Raw genomic sequence first — 17,385 nt, 5'->3', positions numbered from 1 at the left:
GACAGGTGGCCTTTTCAGATGAATATACGTCGGAAGGGTCCAGGCGGCAAGAGGGAACGTTCTACTTTGGGGAAAGTTTTCATGGCACTTCCTGGATGATCTCGTGATTCTTGAAGGCACAGAGGATCAGCATAAGAATGGAGTACCATTTTTAGGCACGCATGTATTTTGTTGTCACTCTGCACGGAGGCATCTACCAGCAGGACACTGCAGCGTGTCACACAGCTCCTAGTATACCTGCGTGGTTCACAAAGCACCAGGGTGATTTTAGGGTACACACGTGGCCACCAAACTCTTTGAATTTATAGAATAAAATTTTTATTTATGATCAGGTGTGTCTATTAAATTTATTCTTGACCGGTTTGCGTTATGCCAACCATCAGTAACTGGATGAAAAATCGTAACATCTGCTGGTTTAGACACCAACAGACGCTGTAACTTTTCTTCCTGCTGATGATGGTAGAAGTAACCGAAACCGATCAAGAATAAATTTAATGTATACAGTTCACGGCAAATAAAAATGCTTTTCTATAAAAATCGTAAAGTAGTAGCTAGTTACCTACAGAAATTTTTAATCCTCGGATTCAAACCCAATCGTGAATCTGTGGGACCACCTACACCGGTCTATTCGCGATATGGATTCTCAACTGAGGAGAAACTTTGCGCAGATGGCCCCGGAACTGGAGACTGCATGGCTCAACATACCTGTCGATACCTTCCAGAGCCTCACTGACGCTCTTCCTCCAAGTCTCGCAGAAGTCCCCACTGCCGAAGGTGGTGAATAGGACGATTTTACTGGTGGTCACATTGATCTGACTGGTCAGATTATTTGGCATGGTTGTCATCAGTACTTCGCACAATGCTCTTTATATTCAGCTCTGAAAATCTATTCGGAAACACCGTTGCTAAAGTTGGCTAAGGATTTGCTCCTTTATTCAGATATGTGTTACGTGTTGTCTTTCCTTTCTTCGTGTGAGGAAGAAAGCATCTGAAGAGGACTGTTGGGGAATATGCAATTTATGCACGCTAAATATTCTCGTGATGTACCTCAACATCAATATGCGGCGGAGTTTTTCTGCTTCAGTGCTTTTATCTTCAATCATTTGGATCTGTGTCGGTTCAATTCCGCCACGTCACCAAGCCATTTGAACACCGACCGAACGGCTGTGGCGCGACTTGCACGTGGCACTGGAAAAGCGTAACCGCAGTACTGAGTACGTTTCGGAGGCGCAGGTTTCCGAGCGTGTTCTTCCCTTTCGAGCGATCAGCACGAAAACATCGTCTGTCTTTACACTGATGGCTCATGAGCTAAGCATGCCATGTGGTTCGACACGCAGATGAGTTGCAATAAGATCTGACGCCGGTGTTTTACTCTGATTCGGTGACGCCTCAGTTTGGCTTGTATTAAGTAGAGCTCAAGTGAATTGTATTTCTGTCTTGCTAGGGACTTGTTGGATACGGACGTCTTATAAACTTCACTATGGACATGTTTAAACTTCATTGTGGTCTTAAATTGTACATAGTTTCCTTTTCATTACTTGCATTATCACAGTTTGAAACGCATACGTTTCATAGGCAGCGACGGCGAGCCGCAGAATCTCTGACCAGAGAGCATGTAGTCAGTTCAGTTGCGAGTTAGCAGTTCGAGAGTACTAGCGCATGCGAAATGACGTAGTCTGTGCTAGTAGCACGCGAGAGACAGTCCGTGTTGTGTGACGAGTCGGCGGGCGTCGACATGGCATTCTGGTCAAGATTCAGGACGAGGTATAATTTTTAAATAAGGTAATGAAGCAGCTTTGCGCTCAGCTAATAATGTATTGTAATGGATTTTAAGTGTAATTAATTTGTTCAAGAATCGCCCCAATAATAATTTTGTTTTCAAACCAAGCATTTTAACAAAACAAACATTTTATTGAAAGAAAATTTCCCATGCATTTCCTTTGCTTTTCCTCCAACAATCAATTTAGCACGCTGGCTATTGCACAGGGCCTAAGGTTAGCGCAGCTGGCCTTATAAGATTTATCAGGTTTAGCATAACGTTAATTTTGTGGGGACTTAACATTTTTGCTCATTTTCATTATCATAGACTTTTCTTTTATTTTTTGCTGGGAGACTACGTTTAACACGATTCCCATAAACATTTAATTATTGTCCTTGTTCAAAATTTTTGTGGGGAGGTTACAAGTTCCATGTTACCTTACATTTTCACTTGAGTGGCAGTAGTTGTGTTTATTTTTTTAAGCATGTGATAATTGGTAGTCATCCATAATCCTAATGTATTGAGTATTTTGGTTGGCCCTATTTTGGCTATACTGCTTTTCCTAAAACTGTTGGTGATAAACTGTTCGAGAATGATTTATTTTGAGGGACATAACTGAATTTGACATAATAATGCATGTTACTGATTTTAAAAAAGGCAAAGACGCCAGAGATTTGAGGTTTTTAGGATGTTTCAATTGTAGCATTGTCAATTGGCTAGAGAGAGAATTCAGTTTGATACATTTCTGCTGTGTACTTTTTTAATGGCCATGTTTCGACGTAACTACGAGCGATGTAATGTATGCTTAACTGTGAGAGGAGGTGGGGGAGGGGAGGAAGAGCATCTCTTGATTTTGATTTGTCAGTAAGGATTTTATGTGATTAATCAAAATGATTCCTGAAAGTTGTTGCACACCTCTTGGCTCAGCATCACCACTCCTAACTACCATTATTTCATCAGAATTTCAATAGAGGTAACCTGTGTTCAAATTATAACGTTGTGACAGTTAATCAAAATTCAGATTATGGTACTTTGCGATACCGTTACTGATGGGAATGGACGTTTTATGAACTTTTGTAGAAAAATTATCTACTCCCCTGTTCGCTACACTGCAAACAGGTATAAATTTATTGCTAGCGTGTTAGTTCTGAGAAAGATATTGAGCATCATAAAAAATGACAATCATTTCCCTTTACTTCCACGTGAAAAACATTAAGAAATTTTAGTATAAATGCAAACAGAGTTGCGTAGGAAATTCATCATACACACACACACACACACACACACACACACACACACACACACACACAATCACACAAACACGCATACATACAAAGAGAAACAGCACACAAAACACTTTCAAACAAGGAAACTCAAAACAGTTATATCCCATATCCCATATTTTGATGCGTTTCCTTCGTGTTCTCTCGTTGGTAGAGTGGAACTAGTAATAAAGTGAATAATATAAATGTATGATGACTGTAATTGCATTAACAAATTATAAAGGCTCTATTAACTGGCTGTGCTACTTTGATTGCCTATTCACTCACCTGAGGACAAGAAATTACTCTTCTCGAATGTATGTTGCCATACAATTTGCAGATATGTTTCAGTACAGGAAAACGTGACTGTTTTGAAACTGGTTTTCGTAAGCCACATGAACTGCAGCTTTACATGTTAAGTTAAGATATGTGGAGTCATAATAAATAGAGATACAATGACGGTTATCAAGACCGAATGTATGGTGGTTGTCGTGCAGGTTGTATGGTCGTGGTTAAATAAGTTTTCCCGTTCATAACGTTTCGTCCAAAGCTACGCTGAACATCTTCGGCGATGGCCCTCGTTTCACTGAGTCTACTCATCAAGAGCACATCCGAAGGTGTGCAGCGCAGCGCTAGGAATGGAAAAGATTCATGGACAACGGTCATACAACTTGGGACAATTACCAGCAGCTAATAGTTTCATCATACCCTTATCGAAAATATCCTTAAATTTTTCGAGCTGGTAAGATGAATAGAAGCGCATTTTTACACGGCTTATAGAAAACTAAGCTTTGAATCAAGTGTCGTACTGGAAATGTCTTAACAAAGAATAAGATGATCTACCCTGTAGTGAACGATATGAAAACTCGAAAGTGTAGTTTGTCGGGCATTTCATTGCATTGCTTTAGGGAACTGAATTTCGTCTTTCACGTGCATTAAAATTTCAGCGCCTTCATTTCATTCTTCTGAATGTTAACTCTGTTTCATTATTTCTAATTCTTCTTCTAATGATCGGAGTAGAATCGTCGTAATAAGAATATATGAAAACACATTAAGTGGCTTAGACGCCATTTTTCTAAAAAATCATAATGACTGCAGACTTACTGAGTGAAGTTCCCTTTATTCATACGAGATGAAGATATAGAAACGGAGCATATCTTCTAATTTTCAAAATAAGACATAAGTTTTGGTCAATTTTTCTTCTTCAGTTCTGCCGATAATCTCACATTTCTTCAATTATCAGTACTTCTATACTTCAAAACTCTTTTTGTAGTACCATATCTCAAACGCTTCGATTTTCTTTTTCTTGGTTCTTTCACCACACAATTTGCTCCCTACAGTGCTGTATATGTTTATTTCTATTGTTTTGTAGAGCCTATATTACTACAAATGTTATCTGTATTGTTGTGTTTTTAATTATGTATTTTGTACCTTTGTCATTGTATTCTTATGTTATAAAATTGTAATTGACAGCAGTTCATCTCTCCACTCAGGTAAAGACCTATGTAAGAGGTGGCAGACTCCTTTTTTGTCAGGAATGCTCTCTTTCCATGTTCCAGTCTTCTTTCTGTATCTTTGTTCGTTATGTGTCAATTTGCTTCCAGGATAGCAGAATTTTTTACGACACACAGCCATTTTAATTTTAAGTTAATTGTTAATCTCGTTTTTGCTATTCCTTACTATTCCTCATTACTTTCACTTTTCTTCGGTTTTCTTACAATCGATATTCTGCACTCATTAGACAGGCCATTCTATTCAATATGTCCTGTAATTCTTCTTCATCTTCACTGAGAATTACATTGACACCAGCTAATCGTCTCATTGATATGGTTTCTTCTTTAATTTTAATATCATTTCAATTCTTTCTCTAATTTTCTCCATTTCTCCTTCGATGTACAGATTGAAACGCAATGGAAAGACCACATTTATTCCTGTTATTCCTTTTTATGGGTCGTCAGTCATTTTACTGGTTTTATGCGGACCTCCACGAACTCCTGTCTTGTGAGCACCTTTTCATCTCAGAATACCAGTTGCAACCTACGTCGGTAATTACCTGCTGAATGTATTCCAGTATCTGTCCTCCTACACAGTTTACTCACTGATGTCCTACAATCCTGTCCCTTCTAATTGTCAGTGTTTTCCATGTATTTATTCCCTCTCCGATTCTGCGTGCAACTTCCTAATTCCTCACTTTATCGATCTACGTAATTTTTAACATTCTTCTGCACACAACATTTCTGATGCTTCGATTCTCTTCTTTTCCGGATTTCCCAAAGTCCATGTTTCACTGCCGTTCTGTGCTCTGTACGTACATTCTCATAAATTTATTCCTCAGATTACGGTCTATGTACGATACTATTAGACATCTCTTTGCCAGGAATGCCCTGTGCTAGTCTATAATGGGTTACGTTTCTCACTGTTCTAATGTCTGCAACTTTCGTTACTTTCGTCCTTCTTCTATGTACTCTTAATCCAAATTCTGTAGTCATTGCACCATTCAATTCAACAGATTCTGTCATTCTTCTTCACTGTCAGTCGTAACAGCAATGTCATCAGCGAATATTATTATTGTTATCCCTTCACCTTCATTTTTTATTCCCACCTTCCTTTTATTACCGTCATAGCTTCTCCGATGTACAGATGGAACAGTAGGGACCACAGACTACATCCCTGTCTTACACCCTTTTTAATACGAGCACTTCGTTCTTGGTTTTTCACTCTTATTGTACCTTCATGGCTCTTGTACAAATTTCATATTACCCGTTGTAAGTAGGCTGTTTATAGGTTCTTATATTGGTAACGCCGCCGCCACGTAGCGCTCTCTGTATGAAAATCACTGGCTGTGCTGTGTGCAGCCTGTGGCTAGTTTGCATTGTTGTCTGCCATTATTGTCATGAACTGCTATAGCTGGATGTGAACAGCGCGTAGCGTTGCGCAGTTAGAGGTGAGCCGCCAGCAGTGGTGGATGTGAGGATAGAGATTGCGGAGTTTTGAAATTACATATATTATGACTTGTGATGATATTAAGGTAAATACAGTGTTTGTTCTCTATTAATATCTTTCATTTGCTAACTATCTCTATCAGTAGTTAGTGCCTTCCGTAGTTTGAACCTTTTATTTAGCTGGCAGTAGTGGCGCTCGCCGTATTGCAGTAGTTCGAGTAACGGAGATTTTTGTGAGGTAAGTGATTTGTGAAAGGTATAGGTTAATGTTAGTCAGGGCCATTCTTTTGCAGGGATCTTTGATAGTCAGATTGCGTTGCGCTAAAAATATTGTGTGTCAGTTTAAGCACAGTTTTGTATAAATTGTCTAAAGGGGACGTTTCACCGTCTTTCCACATACCTTAACCAGATTTTTTCTCAGCAGATCGAATATCTTGCACCATATGAAAGCGTCTAACGCTTTTTCCTGGTCGATAAATCCCATGAATGTGTTTTGATTTTTCTTTAGTCTTGCTTCTATAATCAATACAACGTCAGTAATGTCTATGTGGTGCCTTTGCGTTTCTAAAAGCCAACTGTCATCTAACTGATCAACTATCTTGTTTTCCATTATTCCGTATATTATTTTTGTGATGCTGATGAAATTTTTCCGAAGATGTGATGGTACATCTCTAGTCTCATAGATTGTTCACACCCACTTCAATAGACGATTAATTAGCATTCCGAAAGAATATTACCTATCTGTTCTGCCGTATTTCGCACAACGTATCCCATCTGCGTTAGGACTGTGGCTATGAAAGATGAAAGTCACAGATTGTTCACAAAATCTTTGTATTTATTTAAAATTGTATGACCCCGGATCAATACACAGCTAAAATCTTTTTAAAATTTTTTAGTCAGTCACTTCAGTCCTTTAGTGGAACTGTATTTATTATTGGAATACAGTTTTCTTCAGTGTCCTTAACTGCATCGTAATTACGTCCATTCATTGCTGTCTTCAATTCAGTGAACAATCAGAAGTCAGATGGGACCAAATCTGGTATTACCGCAGGTGATCCAGGACGGTGGTCTACATTTACATCTGCATCTACATGGTAGGGAGAATTTGAAGCCTTTCTAGAACATCTGAACTCGATCGACCCGAACATTCGTTTTACGATGGAGGTGGAAGAGGATTGTTGCCTTCCCTTTCTTGACGTGTTGTTTAGGAGGAAGGATCATGGATCATTGGGACATGCTGTCTACAGGAAACGTATTCACACCGACTTGTACTTACAGGCTAATAGTTGTCACCATCCGGCTCAGCATGAAGGGGTACTTCGTACCTTGGTACACAGGGCACATGTCGTTTCTGATGCTGAGACTTTGCCATCTGAGCTATCCCGTCTTCGTCGAAATGGTTATAGTGATAGACAGATTGAAAGTGCGTTGGGCTATCGACCAACTGTACATCGTGTGATTGATGATAATTCTGAGTCGCCACCTAAGTCTACTGCCTTTTTGCCTTACGTAGGAAACGCTTCCAACAAGATCGGTCGTATTTTACGGAAATATGATGTGAAATGTGTTTTCCGACCTCCATCTAAAAGTAGAGCCCTTTTGAGTTCTGTTAAGGATGATCTTGGTCTGCATAAGGCGGCTGTATATCGCATTCCTTGTAGCTGCGGCATGGCATATATTGGTCAAACTATCAGCATCGTGAAGACTGACGTTATGAGTGCTATTTACAGGGAATGCCAAATTCATTCCATATTTTGTGATTTCCAGAAGGCTTGTAACCTCCCCCTCACTTATCGACCTTAATGACAGTGAAAAACTAAACCGCGTGTACCTATTGGAAATTTGGGAAAAGCAATCGTCACCGAAGTTAATTTGTCGGTAAAGAGGGAGGAAAGGGTTACATCTAAATGAAAGGAAAAATGCAAATGAAACTGGTGGAAATTAATTTTGAAAATGGGTAAAGTTAAAGAAAGTAAATGTGCGGCCATTACGTTAACAATTAACTAGCGGTAATTAGATATTTGAGATTTGGAGGAAATTACGGTCGCCAGTCCTAAGGACAATTACTATAGTTACTGAAAAAGATAGGTTAATACACATATAATTAGCACTACATGCGTGGCAACTGAAGGTTGACATGTGTAGTGTGAAAACTGAAAGTTTGTCAGAAGTAATAAATTTCGCTACACTCTGACTTAATTTAGCAAAAGAGCTAATAAAACCGGAAAATCGAAAGTTAATTTAGTGACTGAAGCTAATAGTGAGCTTTCTTTCTGAAGCACATCGAAATTCAGTAAAATACGGTTAGTCTTGGACTACCTTAACGATCATTTCAAAAGCTACTTGAATCTACGCAATTTAGAAATAAGAAATTTAACTTTGAACTTGAATTAAATGATTCTGAACAATTAACAATAGTAAAATTTAGTACGTACCAAGCTGAGCTGCAGTCACACGTAAGCTAAAATACGGTAATAAAACTCACACTCTTAATTTGTGTCTGTGTAATCTAAATATAGTAGCCAGCTATGAATATCTTAACTGAACTTTGAAATTAAAGCAGTGAAAACGAATGATGCTGGCGTTTGAATTTCAACGACACTCGAGTTCATTCCAGAAAAGGATGGGACCGTGCTTGGTAATGCAATTGGGACAATGAGCAATAAAGGTTCATGCTAAGTTGCTGTAATTTTGTGAGGCAACAATTTTAAAAGTTTGAAAAGCTGAGGTCTGCCATACAGTTCTAAAACTTTACGTGCTTCCAGTCTTCCTTGTTGGTTGATTGAAGGTTTGAAGCCGTCGATCGAGGAGGTGGCGACAGTCACTCATTGTCGGTCGTCGCTGTTGCAGAAGCTGAATGATGGCGCGCCTTCTTCTCGACACAGTCACCAGACGGAACGGGCTCTTGATGTGCGCCAGCTAATGCTTCCCGTCCGCGACACTATGTCAGAAACTATCATCACAATTCGAGCGCAATTACATGCTGCCAAACCCCGAAAGCGCGGCGACTCGCGGGAGCTTCACACAACACACCTGCTCCACTGCACCAACCCAGCCAGACTCCCCTCTGCCCGCGCTCCACGCGACAGAGTTAACACTACCAAAGATCCTAAACACTTAGGTTCTCCACACGACCTATCGATGTATTCGTTCGATTGCATAGTTTTCCCTAGGCCAGACCCAGCGTATAAGTACAAATACTATTCACAAAACAAACCAATTATAAATCGACATAAATGGATATATATACAAATAGTAAAACAATTACAATATACAAAGACACAGAAATGTTATATCTTCAGGTAACAAAATAAGGAAAAAAATTTATCGTACAAAAGATGGAAATAAGAATATATGCGTTTCTGGCGTTACAGGCTTTTGACACCGTTCGTCACACATGATTCTAAGTAAATTGCGTGCCTATGGAGTATTCTTTCAGTTGTGTGACTGATTTCGTAGTTTCCTGTCGGGAAGATCGCAGTTGGTACTAATTAAAGGAAAGTCTTTGAGTAAAACAGAAGTAATATCTGTCGTTATTCTCATGAGAATGAAGAGATAATTGTGTTTTACCAGTAATACATTTTCTGTATCCGGGTTGGTCATTTGATAATAAATCGTTTTCTTCAAGGTGATTCATAATGTTTGAGCACAGTATATGCTCCAGAACACTACTGCAAATCGCCGTTAATGGGATTGACTCTATGTAAATCTATGTTTATACAGATGGTTCCGGACCTCAGCTGTTCAGCATAAAACGTCGAAGCAAAACACCTTCAGCCGTCTGTATTTCCAGTTTGTATTTTATTTGGGAAAGCAGTTTCAGCGCTACTGATATTTGTCGGTAATTTAGTAGATGATTTGTTTCCTTTCTTGTGGTTAGGTGTGACTTGTGCAACTTTCCATTTTTTTCGTATAAATCTTTCTACGTTTGCTAAGTGTGGAGCTTTTATATCAGCATATTCCGAAAGGATCCTGATTGGACTGGTATACAATCTGGACCGGAGACCTTGCCTTTCTTGTTTTAAGCTCCTTCGCTATACCGAGGATATCGAATTCTATGTTACTCTTGTTGGCAGTTGTTCTTCATTCAAATTCTGAAATTTTTACTTCGTCTTCTTTTGTGAAGGAGTTTTGGAAAACCATCTTCAGTAATTGTGTTATCATTAACATCAACCTTTGTTATCGCGCAGAGTAGATATCGATTTTGTCTTGCCACTGGTGTACTATACATACGACCAGAATCTCTTTGGGTTTTCTGCCAGATTTTGAGACAAAGTTTCGTTGTAGAAACTATTAAAAGCATCTCGCATTGAAGTGCTCACTAAATGCCAAGCATCTGTAAATCTTCGGCAATGTTGGGAATTTTATGTTCTTTTAAGTTTGGCGTGCTTTTTTCGTTGCTTCTGTAACAGTGTTCTGACCTGATTTGTATACCGTGGAATCAGTACGATCTCTTATTAATTTATTTTGTATATGTGTCGTAATTGTCATTAATTACATTGATTGAAAAGTATCGGTATAGGTTATGAAGGGTATCTGTGGAAATCATGAACTGCATCTATCAAAATTCCATGAACAAGACATGTTTTTTTTTTATTTACCGCATGGAGTCTAACGCTCTCTCATCAAACGGGAGCGTGCATTCTGCTCTGAGTCAGGCAGTCAATCTGCTCTTAGAGAATGTATTTCATAAAATTGAAATTTTACTTAAGAAGCAATTAAATAAATAGGCCTACATGAATTGCTCAAGACATAAACGGTGTAGAATGTATCCTATGAAACAGAGACTGGGATATGCGTGATAAAACCTCAACAGTAAAATTTAAATTAAACGAGATTTAACATTTATTTTACATTGTTGGCGCCTGCTTTCAATAACCAAGTGAGTGCCACAAATAGATACCTTGCCTGATGTAAATCATTAATCTCGTAAAATAGGAATTATTTAATGGTAATGAACCACACAAATACTTCAAATGCCTACTAAAACCAGACAGTAGATAGAAAAGGAACTAGAAGAAATACAACATGCCCCACAAACACGTATGGCCGGCGAAAGGTTTGCTTCACCGGCCTAAAGCAAAATACGGAAAACTCAGATCTTGGAAGTGAACGGGAACTACTATCTGAAATGCTGATCAGTTCGGGAATGCTTGTAAAACACCGCGAATTGCGTGAAGACAATGTAACGTAAGCCCTACAAGTGCGGTATGAGAACGGGAAACGGACGAGCTGAGGTCTCATTCGTTTTTCAAACACGTGACCGCAGCCACACAAAGTGGGACATTGAAACAATATAAAAAATCGAGAAGTCTTGTAACTCTCGCGGGATAATTGCAAGATTAAACACATTCCGAGAACTGAAGGTTCTACAGAACAACGAAGAACACATGGGATTGGGTGAACAAAGGCATACGTATTAAAAGATGGAAATTACAGAGTACCAACGAAAGCGACGAATCGGAAAAATAAATAGTGTAAGAACTATAAACACACGCGCAGTCACGCAAGGGAACACGAATTCTAACTGAGAGTAAGCGGAGTTCGCACACCATGCACCGACATTTCTAAGTTCTGGTTGAACAAAGTAACTACTAGTAAGATCGAACAATTACAAGGAACTCCAGCGCTTCCCATTCCGAATGAAATATTCTGCATAATTATAAAGGTCTGAAGCAATAAATGAGAAGGATTACCACACTCAGTACTGCAAAGGAGCTGCTACTAGCAGCCTCTTTCTTCAAAATCCCAGGACACAGTGTCCAGCACACTCACCTAGTCGTATCCCCACACACAAGCAGCGGAAATTGTCAGAGGACACCCTTACCGCACTTCTACTAGAAGAAAACGAAACCTAATTGTCCTTGTCTAAGTTTACACCAAAGATGTAGAAATCTGCCTAAACTGCTATAGTTGCTGACAAGACGTTAACCGGCCACCAGACATTATGTAACCCCAGTATACATACGCATTCACTCTGTCATGCTACGCTGGTAGGAATGGGAAAGAAAGGTAGTGGTGCAATATAAATACGTTGCAGTTATTTGTGGAGAAGGTATAGGAGGCACAGATGTGTAATAAATCAGTACATGTGTATAAAATACATATAGAATAAGTATGAATTCAGGGAATGTATGTAGTTGTGGCTGACTGGAGCATGCTCAGCTGCCGATTATTTCTCCTGGCATGTTTACTGAGTGTACCAGAAGTATAAAGTGCTGAGGGACATGTAAATGAAGCTAAATTACCTTTAAACATTATGAAAGGGCCAAAATGGAGACCCTTCAAGATTAAAAGGAGAAAGAATTTTTTTTTAAATAGATGTATTTTCGTTTACGTTGGGTGGGTTAGGATGTCACGGTATTCAGTCTAGCTAAAACAACCTTGTGGTCACTAATCCCCGTGTCTGTCAAGATGCTTCCTATTTGGTCAGGATTATTTGTTGCTCAGAGTTCAAGTATGTTTTTGCAATCATTTACACTTCGAGTGGGATCCTGGACTATTTGTTGAGACTAACATCCTCATAAGGCGTTCAGTACGATTTCGGACAACGTTTCGTGCATACTACCGACTATAAACATGCATTTTCACCAACGTATCGAGGGTAGATTGAAGTCACTACTAGCAATACGGTTCTAGGCGCTGCAGTCCGGAACCGCGGAACTGCTACGGTCGCAGGTTCGAATCCTGCCTCGGGCATGGTTGTGTGTGACGTCCTTAGGTTAGTTAGGTTTAAGTAGTTCTACGTTCTAGGTGACTGATGACCTAAGATGTTAAGTCCCATAGTGCTCAGAGCCATTTGAACCTTTTGAACTAACAATAATTGTATGAGTGGAATAGCTATCTGAAATAAGACTCGAGTTCAGCAGCTGTATCATCTGAGTCATGGAGATTGGGAGGGGTGCATAAAACCAATTACTTACTTATTCCGGTTGTTAACTTCTGTACATAGTAACTCACAGCAACTACCAATTTCAGTTTCACTCCAATAAGCACTGTATCACCAGCTGTACTTATCCTTTACTGGCCACTGTGTTGGCGAGTGACAAAGAACCTGCTCCCGGTATTTGGGTCAAATTCGTTTAATTGTCGCCCACAAACAATGGTGGACTGTAAAAACTTGATGTTGCCACACTGCTGTATCCGTATTTAGACACGTACTGTTACATTCGAGGCCGGAACACCTGCTGCAGTGAAGCTTCGACCTTCTACATGGCTGTTATTGAAATTTAACGGACCGTAATGTCACAACTCGGCACAATATGGCGCAGCAGCTTGAAATTTCACGCAAGCACTCCTAACAGAAATGAGACACCCAGTGTACGTCATGTATACCAGAGTCTGATATTCCCTATTATGCGGTTGCAAGCAGTATGGTTGTTAATTGTAAAGTAATCACGGAACCGGATGCCGAGTTGAGCGTAGTGTTACTGACGAGGCGCAGCGCAGCAGTAGAATGCCGCCAGCAGTGCGAGGGCGTGGGGTAGGTAGGTATCCGATGGCCGGTCGTGCGACCGCTTCTTGGAATTCACCTGGCGATTACCGCAGCCTGCTCGTAAGCGACAAGTAAATGTGGCCAGTTTGTGAAATCTGAAACACTCACTAGATATACTAAAACTGCTTCCCAGACAGGCTACAACAGAGCAGATTACTGCGCTGACATCGTAACTGTAACTACGTGTCCTATAATCCGATAGCACTCGTAGCTACAGTTACCACTGTGTTGTCTGGAACATGATGGTGTACGATTATGATCTGGGTTCTGTCCACATGTACTTACGGGTTATGGCGTGTAGCCTTATATTTGTCAAACGAATCCGATACTTACATAATGTAGAGCGTGATGTATACAAGTTCACGTAGCGCATGTGCTTAAAAACGATACAGGGTCGATATTGGCAAATAGCACAAATTAAATAAAGAACATTAATATACAACCTACAAGGGGCGTTTTCGTTTGAACTCATTAAAAGGTACAAAGTTCAAAACACTAAGACAAGTCTTACAGTACAACTTCCTGTAGCTCTTGAGGCACCGAGAGCGTATAACTAGAACATATTCATCCAGTATTTTAGAATGAGAGAACTGATTGACTTGTAACAAAATTTACATATAATTTCAGATCTTACGAATATTTTTCATGTTGGCAACAGCCAAAGCATGTTGCAAAGAAGAAACATTTTCGCTGCTCATGCACTAAAACTGCCTCATCACGCGTGACGTTTTAATGTGTTTCTTCTTTACTACTAAATAAAGGACGTTTGAAAAAGAATATACCTATTCCGAATGGATATATTTATTAAACTTTACACGCAAATTTACGAACCTCTCAAGTTCAGATTACAGATATTCCTTCATCCGCAACACAAGCAATATCACATAGATACTCAAATTCCTCCCATACTCGGGCAAACATGTCCTTCGTCACTGATATTATGGAAGTACGGATCCGTTTCTGTAACTCTTCCAAGCTCTGTGGGGATTGCGGTATATAAACCCGACAGGAAGAACTCAGAGGGTCTCAAATCCGGTCACAGTGGAGCCCAGCTGAGACATGCTAAGTCGCCAGCTCCATTGAGTAGCCACTTTAAACATATGACGGTTACCAAGCAAAACAGAAGAAAACTGACATGTAGTGGCTATTAATATAAAGTAGACTACGTATTCGTTTCTCCAATAGCCGAGCCGAGGCTTTGTAATACGGATATTCTTTTTGAAACACCCTGTATATTCGCAACCCATATTACAGTCAGTGTCCACATATAGCACTGAACTTACCTGCAAAACAACGTCATTTACGACACATGGTGCAGGGGAAATAATGCCATACAGACTGAGATGCCTGAAAGACTAGCATTTGCTTAAAACGAAGCACAACCTAAGCAGTATGTTATTGCACAGTGTGTTGATAATAGCAGTTAGCGACTTTCAACAAACTAAATACACGCTCTGAGATGCCTGAAAAACTAGCATTTGTTTAAGACGAAGCACAACCTACCCAGTATGTTATTCCACAACTTGTTTCATAATAGCAGTTAGCGACTTCTACACACTACATGCTAGTAACTTCAGACCATTTCTTAACTTTTTCTGTATTACATGTTTATCGTCACATTTTAAGACGTTGAACCCTCTTGTAAGCTTGTGTTATAAATAGCATTACGTTGAACCCTCTTGTAAGCTTGCGTTATAAATAACATTACGTTCTTAGAATATTCAGTTTCTATATCAAAGTAAATATCACAATATTAACTTACTTGTGAGGGGAACAATATCAACTGCGAGAAAGAAACTCTTTGCAATGTGGAGCATTCTGAGACGTTATTGAGACGAAGAGAAAAAATGTATAAGAGATTGGAACTTTTGTCTTCACCTGATGGCGAGAAAAGACGTCGAAGAGGATGCAGAAATTTTACTAATGTTGAAGAACCGTCATTGTGATGTTTTTTAAAGATAGCACTACAGCGTTTAAAAGTCAGCTTAAGTGTTAGTTAAGGCAAAAAGAAGATCAAATAAACAAAAGTGTGTGGAAAGATGAGCTATTTTTCGTTCGAAACGAATTTTATTGGAATGTGTAGCCCTAAGTGCTCACATATGTGAGCGTAGACAGTGGTCTTGCTTGATGAATGAGTGCCGGTTCGAGTCTGCACACAGTCTAGTTCCATAAGAACAGATCTTCGTGATTTTCCTTCAATCTGACACCAGTATCCAAGAATCGTCGGAGTGTACTATTACACCTGTCCTGCAGTCACTTCTGTCTACAGCGAAGTTGTATAGATGTAGAATGTATCAGATGGAGTCAAGCAATATCAGCGGTGCAGAGCAGAAGAAAGTGGCAACATTTGAAACGTCCCCTTAGAACAATTATACACGACTGTGCTTAACCTGGCACACAATAATTTTAGCGCAACGCAATCTGACTATCAAAAATCCCTGCAAAAGAATGGCCCTGAGTAACATTAAACTATACCTTTCAGAAATCACTTACCTCACAAAAATCTTCGTTACTCGAACTACTGCAATACAGCGAGCGCCACTACTGCCAGCTAAATAAAAGATTCAAACTACTGAAGGCACTAACTACTGATAGGGATAGTTAGCAAATGAAAGATATTAATAGAGAACAAACAATGTATTTACCTTAATATTCATAATTGACATCCAGTATTACAAATTATCAAAACTCCGCCATCTCTCTCCCCACATCCACCACTGCTGGCGGCTCACCTCCAACTGCGCAACGCTACGCGCTGTTAACATCCAGCTGCCCCTCTACAATGGCAGACAACAATGCAAACTAGCACACAGACTGCACACAGCACAGCCAGTGATTTCATACAGAGAGCGCTACGTGGCGGCGGCGTTACCAATATAAGAACCTAAACAGCCTACTTACATAAAGAAAACATAAACAGCCTACTTACATAGGTAAACAGCCTACTTACACATTCCAGCACAATTCTCTTTCAGATTACGGTGACTGTGAAAATTTAAGTAATGAAGAAAGGCTTACGGAACTTGCTAGGTATACTCTGTGCTGATGAAGAATACTTAGCATTCAAGAGGCTACATAGACGTTTTAGTATTACACATACTATATATTGGCAGTATTTAAAACTTTATTAACTGAGTAGTCAGTAAATATACAAACATTAAACCAATCACAGAATTTCCGTCAGGTTAGTGTTTCTAATTGTTTGTTTCTGCTTTATAAGAAAATTAAAGAATCAAGGTTTGTAAAACAGTTATTTAAGTAATGTAGTATCAGCGGCCAGAGAAGAAAGATACGAGGCGTGTTTTTTTTTTAAGTAAGTACCGTTTTACCGTTTCTAAATTTAAAAAAAGACTTGCTAAGATATCTCAATAATTTTATTTTTACATGAAAGCCTGTACGTTAATCTACGCAACGACGCCATTACAGTCTGATTCTTCCTTGTTACGTTGTGTACTGAGTGTTTAAGATGCCTCCGATAATCGTGAGTCCCACCGACTGTGAAGTACGGGCTGTTATAAGATTTCTTAGTGCTAAAGCCCTAAAAGCGATCGATATTCATCGTGAGATCTGTGCAGTTTACGGAGAAAACATTACGAGTGATTGAATGGTAAGAAAGTGGGTGAGAGCATTTATAGATGGCCGCACAAATGTGCATGATGAACAACGGAGTGGGCGTCCTTCGGTCGTTAATGAAAGTTTGGTGCAGGAAGTGGACAATAGGGTGAGAGAAAACAGACGCTTTACAAATTCCTCCGTGCGGGATTACTTTCCTAATGTTTCTCGTAGTTTTTTGTATTGCACTGTGACCGATCACTTGAATTACCGAATATTGAGCGCACGTTGGGTACCGAAAATGTTGACGGATGTGCACAAAACCAAACGTTTAGACAGTGTACTGACTTTCCTTGAGCGGTACCACAACGACGG

The sequence above is a fragment of the Schistocerca cancellata genome, chromosome 1 (genome assembly GCF_023864275.1).
Source record: "Schistocerca cancellata isolate TAMUIC-IGC-003103 chromosome 1, iqSchCanc2.1, whole genome shotgun sequence".
In the NCBI taxonomy this organism is placed as follows: Eukaryota; Metazoa; Arthropoda; class Insecta; order Orthoptera; family Acrididae; genus Schistocerca; species Schistocerca cancellata.
Note: the sequence above shows the minus strand (reverse complement) of the source record.